Consider the following 14262-nt stretch of genomic DNA (forward strand, 5'->3'; position numbering starts at 1 on the left):
TTCATCGTGAAAACTGGAAGTAGATGTCTCCCGAGGCTGTTTTCCGGACCTGCGGGCTGGACTAGCTTCCTCATGGTTTTCACGAACGGTATTACGGGTAGTATGTGATCTGGTATGCATTTTTTTTTGGGGTGGAAAAAGGGTCAAAAATTCGCTTTATGACAAATTTGGTTCTCTGTTTCCCACAGACGGCGCCAGTGATGGTTTGGCGAATTTTTGATGGTGATGAATGCAGGAAAATACAGATCACGATACAGAGATTTACGTGGTTCGATTTACTGAGGTAAATCTACGTCCACGGGAAGAAAAGAGGGCAGAGTTGTATTGCTTGATCTGTTTTCTACAGCTTACAATACAGACTTGCTATTTGATATTTGATCTCTAGAGAACTTAACCCTTCTTTATCTGATCTGAGTTCTATTTATACATTGAACTAAGATCGTGGCTTGCATCACCACTAATGATGGTTGTGAATGTCGTGGAGGTCATGGAGATCCTGCATGGGTCCACTATCCTGCATGAGATCCTGCATGAGTCCACTATCTCTGTGCTTGATCCACTATCCTGCATGTGATCCTGCATGAGTTGACTATCTTCCAGTTCGGTCGAATACTGAGACCGAACTTCTGAACTATTGCCGAGCAGCTTTTGCCGATCTAAGAGTAGAGCTTGATTGGTCGGCTTTTACCGAGCTGTAGGCTGGAGCCGAACTCTTTGGTAATGCCGAACTGATTGGTTGGCTTTTACCGAGCTGTAGGCTGGGGCCGAACTCTTTGGTAATGCCGAACTGATACTCTTCCTTGGGCTTTGGGCTGATGGGCCGTCACTGCTATTGGGCTTGTTTAGTACGTACCCCATCAACTATCACATTTAGTAAGTACTGTAAAAATTTATTTCATTGATGTCACGATTCGGCATTGCTCCGTACTTAGTGATGTTGAACACCGTTATGGAATTATCTCTCGTACTAGCTATGGTTTTGTAAACTACTAATTTTTAATGTATATGTTTTCATAGTTCATTACATGGTACTTATAGTTGAAGTACGTACAACTTATAGGTAATGGAACGTGTTGATTTCATATACATTAATGTTTGTTATTGCATATTTTTCCACAATTTAAATGTCACATATTAGTTATCATTTACATATTGATTTATTTTGAATAATATCCCATAATTTCATATCCCCCCATTGCTCACTCCTGTTCAAACTGTATAGAATTAACGTGCTAGCATTTTCTTAAAAGAGTGTATGTATCTAGTTACTACTCTAATGACTAATTAATTGTGTCTAATTACTAGTATAAACTTAGATGGTGATATTGTTGAGATCGGTTGATCACTGAATTGCTCAAGGCATGAGGCTCAGTTACATAACGGCTACTTACTCAAAAGGTTGTTGAAGTTAGTTATGAAGATTGAACGGCTGAGATGTGAAGCGAGAAGTGAAGCAATCGGGGCTGTCCAATGCATGTATAAAAGAGGGTTTCTGTTGCGTGGGAAGTCAAGAGAAACCGTGAGTTACAAGAAAAGAAAGAGATTATTCACCAAGTCAAGATCCTTGAAAGTTCTTTGAGTGTGTGAGGTTCACATCGATTTTGTGAGAGTTATCTTCTTTGTATTCATAGTTGCACATGCGTTGTTTTTCTTCTTCATATTGTAAAGCCGAGAGAAACGAATAAGATCGAGAGCACTTCCCGTGGATGTAGACTTTTACGTCGAACCACGTAAATCCGGTGTCATTATTTTTCGGTTCTTGTATTGCTGCGTATTCAATCATACAAACCATCACCAACTTACAACTGGCGCCGTCTGTGGGAACCGAATATGGCGATGGCGCGATACGAGACAGAGAAATCCAATGGTAGAAATGATTTCGCATTATGGCAGATCAAGATGAAGGCTCTACTCACCGCTCAAGGGCTCGATGATGCTCTGGAACCGCTCAAACCGGACGACGCGGCGACTGATAAGAAGTCTGAAGTGTTCAAGAAAGCTCGAAGTGCTATAATTCTCAATCTGGACGACAAAGTAATAAGAGAAGTTGCGAAGGAGGATTCTGCTGTAGGAATGTGGAAGAAATTGGAAGAGCTCTACATGACGAAGTCCCTAGCTAACAGGTTGTATCTCAAGCAACGTTTATATTCTTTTAGATTCTCTGAGGATAAAGGGATTTCGGATCAACTCGATCATTTCAACAAGATAGTCGATGATCTTGAAAATGTTGACGCCAAGCTAGAGGAGGAAGACAAGGCCATTGCCTTGTTGAATGCTCTCCCAAAATCTTTCGAGCATTTCAGAGATACCATGTTGTATGGCAGAGACAAAGCCATCACACTTTGGGAAGTTCAGTCAGCCTTAAAGTCCAAGGAGTTGCAGAGAGCAGGTGGGGTTCAGGAGGGAGCAGGTGATGTTTTGAACATTAAGAAATTCAAGTCCAATGGGAAAACAAGGGTAGCAAACCCCAATTCCAGAAGAAGAGAGATAAGGATGAAAAGAAAGAGTCCAGATCTTGTTTCCATTGCAATAAGTCTGGCCACTTGAAAAAGAATTGCTATGCTTGGAAAAGAAAGCAAGAAGAGGAGGCTAAAGCTCAAGGATCATCTGATGTCACCCAAGAGAAGGAGGATCTGCATGTTCTGAATGTATCAGAATCTGATATTGAAGAGAGCTGGATTGTTGATTCAGGGTGCAGTTATCACATTTGCTCTCACAGAGAGTGGTTTGAAGAAATCAAGCCGGCTCAGGGGTCAGTCATTCTAGGTAATGATCAGACTTGTTTTGTGCAGGGAATAGGGAAGCTCAAGCTGAAATTGAAGGATGGGGGAATAAGGATACTCACTGATGTGAGACTGATTCCAGACATCAAGAGAAACTTGATATCTCTTGGGATGTTGCAGTCAAAAGAGTGTGGTTTTAGATCACAAGGAGAGAACCTTGAGATTTATAAAGGCTCTCAAATAATAATGACAGCAATAAGGCTAAGAAGCCTGTACTACCTGAATGCAATAGCTATCACTAGACAAGCTCATTCAGTTCAGAAAGTGGAGACAGATTTATGGCATAAGAGGCTAGGACATGTTGGTCGAAAGGGCATAAAGATGCTTGAGAAGGATGGCCTGATCCAGTGTTCAGACATTGAAAGCTTCAAGAAATGTGAAGATTGCATAATGGGCAAAAGCAAGAAACTTCCATTTCCAAAAGCAAGGCATATTTCCAAAGCACCACTGGATTATGCTCATAGTGACCTATGGGGTCCGGCTCAACCTCAGACAGTAGGTGGAGGAAGGTATTTTATGTCTATAATTGATGATTTTTCAAGGAAGCTATGGATATTTGTGCTCAGGGAAAAATCAGAAGCTTTCAAAAGTTTCAAGATATGGCATACTTTGGTAGAAAGACAGAAAGGAGTGTCTCTCAAGTGTTTGAGGACTGATAATGGGCTAGAATATCTCTCAACTGAGTTTGACATTTTCTGCAAGGATAGAGGAATTCAAAGACACATGACAGTAGCTAGGAATCCTCAACAAAATGGCATTGCGGAAAGGATGAATAGAACAATAATGGAGAGGGTTAGATGCATGTTCTTGGCTTCTGCTGTTCCCAAGAAGTTCTGGGGGAGGCTGTGATGACAGCTTCTAAAGTGATCAACAAATGCCCATCTTCTGCTATAGATTTTGAAATTCCAGACAAAAGGTGGTATGGAGAATCTCCAGATTTTTGCAGACTTAAGCCATTTGGATGTAGAGCTTATGCTCATGTAAAGGGTGGAAAGCTAGATAGCAGGGCAATAAAGTGTATATTTCTAGGCTATCAAGATGGAGTCAAAGGATATAGGCTGTGGGATCAGGAATCTCAGAAGCTGCTGGTGAGCAGGGATGTTATCTTCGATGAATTGAGCATGCCCTATGCTGAGTCAGTCTCCAGATCAGGAGCCAGTAGTTCTAGCCTTGAGGTGGAGCCTCTGGATGTGAGTGCAGTTGATCCAGAAGCTAATGTGCCTGAAGCAAATGTGCCTGAAAATGATCTCAATGGTAATGAAGATGCTTTGAGCAGTGGTGACTCTTACAGATTGGCCAGAGATAGGCCTAGGAGAGCAACAAACTCCCAGTTAAGTACAATGATTATGAGATGCTCTTCTATGCACTATGTGTTGCAGAGTCAGTTTTATATGACGAACCTACAAATTTCCAAGAAGCTATGAGAAGCTCTGAGAAGGCACAATGGATGAGGGCTATGAAAGATGAAATAGACTCATTGTTGAAGAATAAAACTTGGGTATTGGTTGATAGATCAGCATTACAGAAGGCTGTGGGTTCAAAATGGATATTCAAGAAGAAAGTAGAAATGTCTCAGAAAGGGGAAATAAGATTCAAAGCTCGGCTTGTAGCTAAGGGATACACTCAGGAAGAATGAGTGGATTACAATGAAGTCTTCTCACCGGTTGTAAAGCATTGTTCTATTAAAATCATGCTAGCTGTGGTCACTCAACTGAATTGGAAGTTGCATCAGTTAGATGTAAAAACGGCTTTCCTAAATGGGGATTTAGAGGAAACAATCTTCATGGAGCAGCCTGAGGGCTATGTAGTTGAGGGCCAAGAAGACAAAGTTTGCTTACTTAAGAAGAGTATATATGGGTTAAAGCAAAACAGCCGGCAATGGTATAAGAAATTTGACTCTCACTTAGCAGATATTGGCTTCCACAAATCTGCATATGATGACTGTGTGTATACAAGAAGTAAGGCTGGAAGAAAAGCAGCTTATCTGGTTTTGTATGTGGATGATATGCTTGTGGCTACCGAGAACATGGTAGAGGTTCAAGCCATAAAGGATGAACTAATGCAGAGTTTTGAAATGAAGGATCTTGGTGAGGCAAAGAGGATCTTGGGTATGGACATCTGTAGAGACAGAAGAGTTGGTGAACTTTGGTTGAATCAAACTGATTACATTCAAAGAGTAGTCAGCAGGTTTAAGATGCAAGATTCTGATGAGAAGGCAGTTCCTAGGCCTCCACATTTCAAACTTTCAAAAGAACAGATCCCAAAGTCTACTGAGGAAAAGGCAGAGATGGATGTTATTCCATATTCGAGTATTGTGGGGAGCATCATGTACAACATGATATGTACAAGACCTGATTTGTCTCATGCAATTAGTGTCACCAGTAGATTCATGAAAGAGCATGGAAAGGAGCATTGGCTGGCATTGAAGTGGATTTTGAAGTATATGAAGGGATCTAAGAGCACTGGAAATCTGTACAAAAGGCAGAAAGAGAGGATTGAGGAACCACTAATGGGATATTGTGATTCAGATTATGCATCAAATGTGGATACAAGGAAGTCTCAGACAGGTTATATCTTCAATCTATATGGCTGTGCAATTAGCTGGAAGTCGTCCCTGCAGTCTGTGGTAGCCTTGTCAACCACCGAGGCTGAATATATTGCCTTAACCGAAGTAGTAAAGGAAGCAACTTGGTTAAAGGGAATTATTGAAGATTTTGGTGTGAAGCAGAACTCAGTGGCTATCTTATGTGATAGCAATAGTGCTATCTGCTTAGCTAAACACCAAATTCATCATGAAAGGACAAAGCACATAGATATCAGACTTCACTTCATCAGGGACATCATTGATAGAGGGGAAGTCAGGGTAGAGAAAGTGGGGACTGAAGACAATGCTGCGGATATTCTTACCAAGCCACTGCTAGTAGCAAAATTCAGACATTGTCTGAAACTGGTCAGTGTGGTTTCGGCTTAAGGTGGAGTAAGGCAATGATGGAAGACTCTTGATCAATTCAATGCTCAAGGTGGAGATTGTTGAGATCGGTTGATCACTGAATTGCTCAAGGCATGAGGCTCAGTTACATAACGGCTACTTACTCAAAAGGATGTTGAAGTTAGTTATGAAGATTGAACGGCTGAGATGTGGAGCGAGAAGTGAAGCAATCGGGGCTGTCCAATGCATGTATAAAAGAGGGTTTCTGTTGCGTGGGAAGTCAAGAGAAACCGTGAGTTACAAGAGAAGAAAGAGATTATTCACCACGTCAAGATCCTTGAGAGTTCTTTGAGTGTGTGAGGTTCACATCGATTTTGTGAGAGTATCTTCTTTGTATTCATAGTTGCACACGCGTTGTTTTTCTTCTTCATATTGTAAAGCCGAGAGAAACAAATAAGATCGAGAGCACTTCCCGTGGATGTAGACTTTTACGTCGAACCACGTAAATCCGGTGTCATTGTTTTTCGGTTCTTGTATTGCTGCGTATTCAATCATACAAACCATCACCAACTTACAGATATGTTTGTCTCCTAATTCATGCCTAGAGCTGGCATCTGTGTGTTGTCATTGTGTCTTTTGCTAAATCGGTTTCATTTTTTTTCCTGCCATGTTCGTTGTGTTCGACATATACACATCATGTTTCGTGCTTTATGGTTGTCTGTTTCATCTATCCGTGCGAGTTGTATGTATTATAATGGGTCTTGTTCTTTCTGTTTCCTCCTTATTCTCTCATACTTCATACACTCTATTTTATTGCTTATACAAAGATAAGTAATCTCTACCACCAACAATTTTCTAATTCAAAATTTTCCACGACGAACTATACAAACATTATTATTATTAGTATTATTAGTATTATTATTTAAAAATAAATTAGTAAAACAATGGGATATACACGAAAAAGAGAATAAAGTCCACAATATTGTACAAAATGTGGGACAACCTTAATATGAACCCAAACATCAAACCCCGACCATCACTGTCAAAAACCGCTCTGTTAAAAAAAAAAAGAAAATCTAGAAGTATTATGGAGTTATTTACATGAAAATCTCCAAACTAAATTATTCGATCCATTATACATTGATCAATTGTATAGGGAGTATATTCTAAATTAAAATTATAGTAGTATATAGTAAAAGACTGAAATGAGAATCTGTGAATTGTGAAATGAGAATCTGTGAATTATTTACAATTGAAACATAAAATGAATATAAAAATATCCCACATCGGTGTACACAAAGAGCTTAATCCACTATATAAGTTTTATGGGTCTCTCCTTCTATCACTAATTGGTTTTAGGATGGAACCCATGGATTTCTATCATGGTATCAGAGCGGGTCACCGACTGTGGGTTATATTTAACTGACCCAGCAGTATATCTGGGCTGAAACCGAAAAAAATGACTGGCCCAACAGAATAACTGGGCTGAAAATTTGGGCCAGTGGTCCAACCAATCGAAAAAAAATTGGGCCGATTGTCCAATCGATCATAAAAAAGTCCAACCCCTCCAAGATTCACCTTGAAGGGTTTGAGGGAGGGTGTTGACAATTGAAACATAAAATGAATATAAAAATATCCCACATCAGTGTACACAAAGAACTTAATCCACTATATAAGTCTTATGGGTCTCCCCTCCTATGTCAAAGTAGCAAATCAATGGAGAAATTAGCTCGATCAATGGAAGGAGAAGATTGAGGCAATCATTGAAATTATGTAAAGAATAATAATGAATATTATTGCCTAGAATAGTTTGATACAATTTCCATAGATAGCTAATGATCCTCCCTATATATTTGGGGCTGTAAATCATTGTACAATTAAGCAATATACACAAAACCTTCTACAAGTTGTAACATGGGAAAACCACGGAAAACACGACTTATTTGAATAACCCGTTCTTATAGAGATAAACGCGCTTTCACATCTTCTTAACCCGGAATGGCTGGGGAGAGGAAAGGTTCCTTTTTCTGAGGGTACTCCCGGGAACTAATAGACAAAAAAGGATTGAATGAGCGGGCTGTGTGCAAACCTTGCATTGAAACCGGTGAAAGATTGAGTGAAAAAGTAATAAAAATGAGAGGTGTTAAGCTTTTTATCATCCTGGCGTCGAGCTAGGATCACATCGATAAGAGCAAAAGCTTTGACGGCTTATGCCAACTCAATTTCATACCTACTATTGGATTTGAACCAAAAGCTTTGTCAAGCAATGTTTAAACACAGGTTCAAGCAAAGTCATTCAGATCATACGCTCTTCATCAAGAGAAGGGATGGGAAGATGACATGTCTGATCATATATGTGGATGACATGATCATTACTGGAGACGATACTGAAGAAATCCAAAACCTGCGGGAGAATCTATCCAAAGAGTTTGAGATCAAAGATCTAGGACCCTTGAAGTACTTCCTCGGAATTGAAGTGTTGTGATCCAGACACGGAATATTTCTAAGGCAGAAAAAGTATGTTCTAGACCTTCTGGCGGAAACTGGGTTGTTGGATTGCAAGCCTGCAGAAACTCCAATGATCCCCAATCATGGATTGAAGATGGAATAGGGAGCTGATCTTGCAGACCGGGAGAGATACCAACGGTTAGTAGGGAAACTCATCTACCTCTCACATACTAGGCCTGACATAACATATGCGGTTGGCATTATCAGCCAGTTCATGCACAGACCTCAAGTCGACCATATGGATGCTGCGTTGAGAATTGTGCGATACCTAAAGGGAACTATTGGCTATGGAGTGTTCCTAGCTAAAAGAGAGGATCTGGAAATCGATGGATACACGGATGCTGACTAGGCAAGCAATCCGATTGACAGAAAGTCCACTGGGGGATACTTCACCTTCATAGGAGGGAACTTAGTCACTTGGAGAAGTAAGAAACAGAAGGTGGTGGCTCTATCAAGTGCAGAAGCAGAATTTCGAGGAATCAAAAGTGGACTGACGGAAATCATGTGGCTAAGGAGGTTGTTGACAGAAATTGGCTTTCCACCTACACAGAAGAGTAAATTGTTCTGTGATAACAAAGCAGCGATTAGTGTTGCAGAAAATCCAGTACAGCACGATCGAACCAAACACGTTGAAGTTGATCGCCACTTCATCAAGGAGAAACTCGAAGGGGGAATCATAGAGTTCCCATTCGTTCGGTCAGAGGAGCAACTTGTAGACATCCTCACCAAAGCAGTTCACCCGAAAATCTTCAAGGAAATTCTGGACAAGTTGAGTATCGGAGATACCGTTGCTCAACTTGAGGGGGGTGTCAAAGTAGCAAATCCAGGGAGAAATTAGCTCGATCAATGGAAGGAGAAGATTGAGGCAATCATTGAAATTATGTAAAGAATAATAATGAATATTATTGCCTAGAATAGTTTGATACAATTTCCATAGATAGCTAATAATCCTCCCTATATATTTGGAGCTGTTAATCATTGTACAATTAAGCAATATACACAAAACCTTCTACTCCCAATTCTCTGTGTTCCCAATGTCGATCAATACGTGTTCCGCCTCTCTCGATTACCATCGTTAAGATGAATATTGTGAGTGTGAACATATTCATACTGTGATCGGCGGCGGCGGTTGAAATTTCTTGGGCGGCAAATGAATGGGTTGAATATGCATGCTTTTCACCCCATCAAATCTCCCCTCCCACAAATTCACCACCGGCAGCGGCGGATCCATCTTGCTAATATCCAACTCCGCCTTAACACCGCATACTTCTCCTCTCGAATCTCTTCGGCAGCTTCTGCTCCCACTTTTCCGGCCGGCGGCAGGGAGATGTGTTTTGGTAGAGAAGTGTGTGTTTTTTCTTGGCCTGGGGTGTTTGATGGTGGCGGAGGGGTAGCCGGTGACGCGGCTGTTGCGCTTGACTTGGCCAATGCAGCTGACTCTGGGGGAGGTGGGCTCGGCGACGGCGGAGATGGGAATTGTGTTGAGTTTGACGTCTTTGATGGGCAAGAAAATGCTTTTTTTGTTCGTGAATGCTTACTTCATTATTATTCCCAATTCCCATTTACTCTTTTTGCCTTGGTCTTGGTGGTGATCAACAATTCGACACAGAGAGAGAATTATGAGAAGAGAGATCTGTGTAGCTAAATATGTATATGTAGTATGGTGACACACAAATATTTAGTAGGTGAAATATATATAAATGTAACTGAAACATACTTTACTATATTTAAAGGCTCAGGTGTTGGAAGAGAACTGTTGTGCTTTATATGCATTTATTAATTACTCCTACAAACCAGATGGAACACTCTCTTAAAATTATTTTGTGTTTCTATTTTAAAATAAACTTTTTAATGTAAACTAGCATTTAGTACTATGACATAAGATAACATCTTAAAGCATCATCATATACCATAGATTTTAGTAATATTTTGTTAGCTAAAAAATAGTACAATTTAAATAAAAAATAATTATAATGAATTTATAAAGTTTAATTAACAATATTTAAATTTTACTAAAATATAAAAAATTAAAGTTGAAGTAAAAACTAGTACTAGTAAAAAATGAAAGTGGAAGTCATAGTGAGACACATATGATCTCAGGTGATTAATTAATTGTTTAATACTCTGTAAATTATAACAAGTGAAATTTGGTTATAATACCACAATATTATTGGTTTCTGGTTTAACATTAATTTGACATTTTTGCTGTCTGTATGTGTTGAAAATTAAGTTAGAAAATCACTAGTGCCTTTGAAATTCTTCCACTCCATTAATTTACCTAAATCACTAGCTAACTTATAGTATAATAATTTGTTGGAATGTGAGAATTATTTTTTTTATCTGAAAACTGAATTGGAGTCTTACATATTTATATAAGTATTATCATAGGTCGAAATCATATGTATTAACTTGATCTTTAGTTTGTGTAGTAGAGTATATACTTGACAAATTTTTTATAAAGTAAGGGCATGCTATTATTTAATCTACCAGAGTATGCGTATCCCCACCTATATATTATTACTTTCTAGAGTAAGAGTTTACTTTAACAATTTTTTAGATTAATATAATAGATTACTTAAAACTATTATGCAATTCCCAGAATCAATTAAATAAAGAAAACCTAGTTTACTTTAACAGTTTTTTTTGTGTACTCATTATTAAAACCAAGTCTTCATGTCGTTGGATTTTCTATGGTTCTAATTTAGTGAAACGAAATACATATAAGACATAATTAATTACTTAGGGTGTTTGTAGTAGTAGTAGGATAAATAAAATAAGAAAGCAGCTTATAACCATCTTTGAAGAAAATAAAATGATGAGTCGGAGAATGTGAGAGTTGGATATTTGTTTTGTCTCAAAGGAAGCTTTAAGACCAAATGACTTTATAAATTGCTCAACTATGATGGCATGTAATCAAATAGTTACAGCAGGAGGCTATACCCCTATATTATTAGACTATTTTCACATAATTACAAGCAATATTATATGTATACATATATATAAATCTTATGCTACAAGTATAATTAATTCGTGAGCTAGCACTGTTCTCGTTTATTTTACGTTTGCATTATTAAGTTAAATGGAAAAATCTACTCCAAGGGTTATTAATGAGGATTGATTTGAGCACCGTAACTATTACTTATTTCATAAAAAAATGCAAGAAGTACATAGCTCCATTTCAATTGCTCAACGAAATAAAATTAATTCCAATGCTCTCTTAGTTATAGCTTTATAAATATTTCATTGTGAATTTTTAGGGTTTCTTTAATGAGCAAGAAGGACATTGTTCCATTCCAATTCCAATTGATATTAAATTACACATAATGGTTTTTAGAAATTATCTATGTGCGTTTTTCTAATCAATAGCGTTATTGGTTATGACAAAATTAATATGTCATTAAAAAGAAGATAAGAAGATGAATTAACCAAATTAATCCCATCACTTTTGGTGAAATACTTAAAGCCAAGAGTGGACAAAGAGATAACTTGTAGCAATTAAATCATTCTTATCCCAACAAAGTAATTAATCAAGATCCATACTGATATCGAATTAGTAATTGGTAATTGATGATCTTTCTCTTTATATATCCACATCATGAGAAAAAAAGGTATGGAAAACTATTGAGTGAGCAATGTGAAAAAAGTTGGACAGTCTACATAATAGTGTCTTTAGTCATGCAATAAAATATTATAAGTATGGAGCAATGTTGAAAGTGATATAGACATTACATGAACTTCCAAATGAAAAAAGAAAATGAGTGTTGTTAATGGCCTCTCATTTCTCGTGGGCAACATTGTTTTGTATTTGTAGCGGACCTATTATATCTACCTTATTTATTTATTTATTTATTATTATTATTATCATCATCTTTAATTTGGGCAAAGGAAAATGTTCTAAACCCCTCACGCATTCACCATTCCATCTTTGCATAATATCATGTGACGAGTCAAGATTCTTATATGTATCACATATGCAGATAGTATATTTATAATTACTAATATCGATTAAAGTATAATTAATTATGTTTCAAAAATATAAATAATAATTGAAACTTATAAACATAAATTGATTCAAACAAGGGCATGCATGCAGTCGCTCAAATATACACAATAATAGTAATACTTTTTTTATTATTTTGATTCTTTGATTTGTCGAGTGCATGCATCATGCATGTGATGAATAGAATTTCCTCATTTATTTAGAAATAAATAATTAAGAATCACTCTCATTAGAGTTTTCAATATTGTTGAGATATTTCTATATATTTGACCAAAAAGTTAAAATTAAAAAAATAAACGTAATATTCAGAAAATGATGTAATTAGGGTCCCAATTTTAGTTAGCCTAAAATGGCCTTTAATATAAAAGTCACTGTTAGATGTGATTGAAAGTCAAAGCAAACACAGTTAGGAGCGTAGGATTGTATAATAATTTTGTACACTTAATACTTCCCCATAATTTAATGATTAATTCAAAATCTTGGACAAAAATTTCTTTGTTCATATATAGCTTTCTAATCTAATAATTTAATTATGATCTACTAATTAGACCAGTTAGATGATTAGATTTATTGATTACGTATGCAATAGGGGGTTTTGGGCACACAAAAAATTGAAGGCGGGTTAGGTAAAAAACTGTAATTAGTTTCCTTTATAGGCTGCTTGGTAATTTATTGTTAACATTAATATACTCATCTTAAATTAGTACTTAAGTACATTCATGTAATACTCATTTGTTTATTATTTTTCGGTCAGAAATTTTTTATCACAGTAGTAATAGATCTAAATAATAAATCCGATTTATGCAATATGGTGGAGTAAATGTATTTTTCTATATATTTATCTGTTTTTTTTTTGGGAAATAGTACTTGGAATTTGGAACTAAAAACGTCAAGACAAAGGGAAACACCTCTGATCCAACTAACGTTTTTGTCAACATATGGATGGCACGTGATAAAGTATGCATATGGACCCTTTCATCATTGCACAAAATGTGACGAAATTAAAATTTTAATTCGTACATATAAAGATACATGTTATGCAAATGCAACATAGATTATGTGACTCTCTATGTAATCACATTTGTCAACCAACTTCGTTTAGTTCGCATTTACCACTCAAATAGATATATAACTCCTATTATAAAATCTTAAGGGGTCGTTTGGTTCATAAGATATTCCAGGTTTATAATATTTATATGAGCTAATCAAGTCATTTGGTTACTTATGACTATATCTCGTGGCCCGTTTTTACAAGAGAGGCCCACACTATTCATGTTGTTCTCGGTGGTTTATTATCAGCACTTGGTGGGCTGTTGATTATCTTGCCTCGAATTGCGTGCCAGAGAAGCCCATTGTTTCTCCCAAATACCCTTCCTCACTTCTTCATTTTAAATTTCACAGTCTGGTCAACTCAAACCTTCCTCACTCCTTCATTGATATCTCATATACATACATGAGTATGTTCACAACAACCAAAACCTTGAGTGCCTTGGCTGAAGTCGGTATTTGGGCCAACTCTTCGAGAATCGGCCATAGCTTCAAATCATGGAAGAAATAGCAGGATTCACAGTCAGAATTGGCAGTTTGTAAAACTCAAAATCCAGCAAAAAGAAGTTGAAAAATTGTTAAACAAGAGACTGACGAGCCGCAGTACCAATAAATTTAGATACCAACACCAAGATAATCAAGCTACAAATTGATTGTCGAAAGCTTTACAAACCAAAGATGATTTGGTCTTCACAAATCAAAAGGCCAGGTTACCATTTACAGAAAAAAAAATGAAATTTCAAGTATAAATATCATGATACGTATCCCTCAATGAGTAAAAACAACGAAAGAAACACACAAAAATTTCGATAACCATATATGAAATAACCTCGGAGAGACTTACGAAGTCGCCGCTGTTGTCGAAAGCTTTTACGGCCACTGAACTTTCCCGCGACTGCTGAAAAATAAGGAGGGAGTTGCCTTTTATATTGCTGCAATTTTGATATAAGAATAAAACCCTAGGGGCATTAAAGTCATTGCATCTTATGTGTATA

The 14262-nt window shown here is 37.2% G+C and overlaps 1 protein-coding gene and 1 long non-coding RNA gene across 2 annotated transcripts in view; one reads left to right on the forward strand and one right to left on the reverse strand.

Annotated features, from left to right (window-relative positions):
• Positions 1-14262, forward strand: part of LOC121783379 — a 447925-nt gene that overhangs the window by 232183 nt on the left and 201480 nt on the right. The window lies entirely within an intron of this gene.
• LOC121783395 lies at positions 13212-14172 on the reverse strand. The gene is made up of 2 exons (XR_006046564.1): positions 14112-14172; positions 13212-13756 (listed from the first exon to the last, which is right to left on the reverse strand). It is a non-coding gene; the product is annotated as an uncharacterized LOC121783395 (long non-coding RNA).

This window comes from Salvia splendens, chromosome 21, assembly GCF_004379255.2.
Source record: "Salvia splendens isolate huo1 chromosome 21, SspV2, whole genome shotgun sequence".
Classification (NCBI taxonomy): domain Eukaryota; kingdom Viridiplantae; phylum Streptophyta; class Magnoliopsida; order Lamiales; family Lamiaceae; genus Salvia; species Salvia splendens.